At 48.9% G+C, this 3,171-nt stretch overlaps 1 pseudogene; it reads right to left on the bottom strand.

The window, feature by feature from the left end:
* Positions 1 to 292: 292 nt before the first annotated feature.
* LOC131410793 (transcription initiation factor TFIID subunit 6-like) lies at positions 293 to 1,491 on the bottom strand (annotated as a pseudogene).
* Positions 1,492 to 3,171: the final 1,680 nt, after the last annotated feature.

Below are 3,171 nucleotides of genomic sequence, written 5' to 3'. Positions count from 1 at the left end.
TTTGTTTTCATTGACTTTGCTTTTGGTGTCAAATCCAAAAAATCATCACCAAGACCAATGTCAAGGAGGTTATCACTCATGTTTTCTTCTAGGAGTTTTATGGTTTCAGCTCTTAAGTGCAAGTCTTCGTTTCCTTTTTTTTTTTTTTTTTACAAATAAAAATGTATAATGAGCAATTGGCTGTACAGTATCTAAAAAGAAAGTAAGGTAGGGGAAGCAGACTACTATTTCCTTCCACCCACTGTGTGTGCAGGAATTTGGGAGAGAGAAGATCTGCAGATGTGTGACAGCATTAAGGAGCAGGCTGAGGGAAGCCAGATCCAGGCAGCTGAGAGCAATTAGCCTTTGGAGTCCCTGTTCAGCTTCCTGTTTACCACCCCCACCTCCCAGGGGGCACTGCCCCCATGCCCCCAAGCCAGGAGGTGGCTAAGGACAGGGGAGGGACCGGAGAAGGATGGGAGGTGGGGCCTCCTTTGCCCTCACCTGTTGGGGGAAGAGAGACTACTTCTGGACACTGCCAGGACCAGAGTGAGCAGTGCTGGGAGGTGCAGCTGTGGCAGTGGAGACCAGCTTGACAATGGGCTGCACACTGGGGCTGATGGTGGTGACGGGAGAGGTGGTAGAGCCTGAGCCAGGGGCTGAGGTGCTGAGGGACAGGACCTGTTGGGTGGATGAGTCGCTGGAGGATGATGACATTACAGTAAACTTGGGTGGAGGAGGGGAAAGCTGAGGTGGGGCAGCAGTTCATGCAGACACCAGTGTCTGGACTGGCAACACCACGGAGCCAGGAAGCTTCAGCAAGCCAGGGGTCAGAGGGCCACGCTGAGGGGCCTGCAGGAGAGTCAACGTGGGTCAATCCCGTTGATCTACTGAGCCTGCAGAGCAGCCTGGGCCTGGGCTTTGACCACATGGGAGCAGAGGTGGGGCCTGAGGGACCCAAATTCTGCCCCATAGTTATTCTGATTGTCAGGTGGTGGACGCAGCGTTGCCAGAACCGGGGCACAGTGTTTCAGGAGCAGACTCTGCACGTGGTCAGCTCGGATGTGGTTGATATTGCTCAGCAGAGGGCCATCCAGGACACTGCGGATCCACTTCCCCCGCTCCTGTAGCCACAGCAGAATCAGAGTCTTAATTACGTTGTGTCCCAGCTCTTCCAGGTCTGTGATGGAGCCATAATGAGTTGTCCACAGAGTCTTCTCGGTCCACCCAGCTCTCCATGAAGGTCTTGGTGATCCAGGACTGGATGTTGTTTGTGGTTGTGCTAAAATGCTTGCAGATCTGGGCCACCAGGTAGGCGGCAATGTCCTGGATGGCACAGTGATTGTCCACATTTGACATCAGGCACAGCTGCCTGCTATCGATGCAGGTCATCAGAGATGGAATCAATTCATGAACGTATTTTTCTAGCTACAGTGCAGGGTTATCCATCAGGGCCTTCACCATGTGCATCAGATAGATGAGCAGAGCCATGTTGTTCCACATCACACTCATATTCCCTTTTTCCTTCTTCTGTGGCAGTTACAATTTTTACTTCAGTCCTGAGAAAAAGTTCAGGTTTTGAAAACACGATTGTGCTCCTTTTCCAAACCCCATGCTTTGAAAAGCATTTATAAATCCCCGTCTCAAACTCTGTACTCTAAGACTGCTGTTGAGATATACATCTGTTTCCTAGTTCATATAATCTTGGGTTATATAGTGTGTGTATATATATACATATATAATATACCTGATGCCATATTTTTCACAAATACTCCATCTGTAAATACTGGTTCCTCTGAGCTGTTTTCGATAATTAGTGCAATGTATTAAAATCAAGTGTTAGGAAATGTCATGGTCTCACCTACAACAACTTTTTATTTTGGAATTGAACTACTATTAAATTGTATCTAACTCTGGGGTACAGTTTAATTATACTCAGTGCTTCTTAAGCCTTCATAAAATAATCTTTCCAACCTTAAGGAAAAAAAAGTGCAGGCAGGAGCAGGGGCACCGAGGTCACTAACTCTGACCATTCACTGACAAACACAATAACAACCTCCCCTTCCCTGCGACCCAGGCTTCCCCCGGGCCCGCCCCCGCCGCCCCAGCTCCCACCTTGACAAGCGCCCTCTGTCCCCACACCCTGCCTTCTGCCCCAGGCTGGGAGCCACAACCACAGTACCCCCTTCTAGGCCACATTGGTGCCAAATCCTGAGATTCTCTGATGATCTTGCTTCACCATGACTACAAATATGGAGAAGCTGGTTCAGCACAGAGTGGGGACCCAGCAGGTGGCTGAGGTACCACGTACACCCATCTCTCAGCCAGAATCTCCAGGGAGGACCAGCCCCTCTGCGCGCATCCAGATAATCTCCCTGACTCTGAGGTAGCCTCACGTCAGTGCATTTAGATGCGACAGACCAGCAGACAGGACAGAAGATCCAGATAGTCACCACAGTGGACGCCTCTGTCTCCCCCAAGCAGCAGTTCACCCTGACCAGCCCAGATGGAGCTGGAACTGAGAAGGAGATCTTGGCTTTCCTGGAGCCATCCAGTGCCAAGCAGCTCATATTCACCCCTGGATAAAGCAAGTCATGGAGCACATCTGGAAACTTAGGAGTTCTGTAACAGTCTGGCCAAGCTGGCTGTAGACACCTGTGAGTATGCACACCTTAAAGCTACAGTTCTCTTTAACCCCAGTCATCCAAGTGTGACCAACACAAACCAGATTGAAAAACTCCAAGAAAAGGCACAGATGGAGTTGCAATTTCAGAAAACCTACTTGGAAGACACCTACTGATTGGCCCAGATTCTTGTCTGCCTGCTGGCACTCAGGCTGATGAGCTCCAGCATAACAGAAGAACTTTTTTTACTGGTCTCATTGGCAGTGTTTCCACAGACAGCATAATCCCCTATATCCTCAAAATGGAGACAGCAGAGTAGAATGGCCAGATCACCGGAGCCAGTCTATAGTGCACACCACATACCTGCTGAGGAGCAGAAGAATCCTCCCAGGACCACTCAGATATAGAAAAAATGAAGTAGTGGTATTTTGGTATGTGCAAATATTGCCAGTATGTTAGCCAATTCCTAACTGGTTTCTTCTTATCTGTTAATCCCAGACAATAGCAACTAAAAGACTAAGAAGATCCTTTCCTGCCATAAGAAATGTTTAATGCCTTTTGATGAGGC

This window comes from Diceros bicornis, chromosome 2, assembly GCF_020826845.1.
Source record: "Diceros bicornis minor isolate mBicDic1 chromosome 2, mDicBic1.mat.cur, whole genome shotgun sequence".
Classification (NCBI taxonomy): Eukaryota; Metazoa; Chordata; class Mammalia; order Perissodactyla; family Rhinocerotidae; genus Diceros; species Diceros bicornis.
Note: the sequence above shows the minus strand (reverse complement) of the source record. Positions and strands in the feature narration are given on the sequence as shown.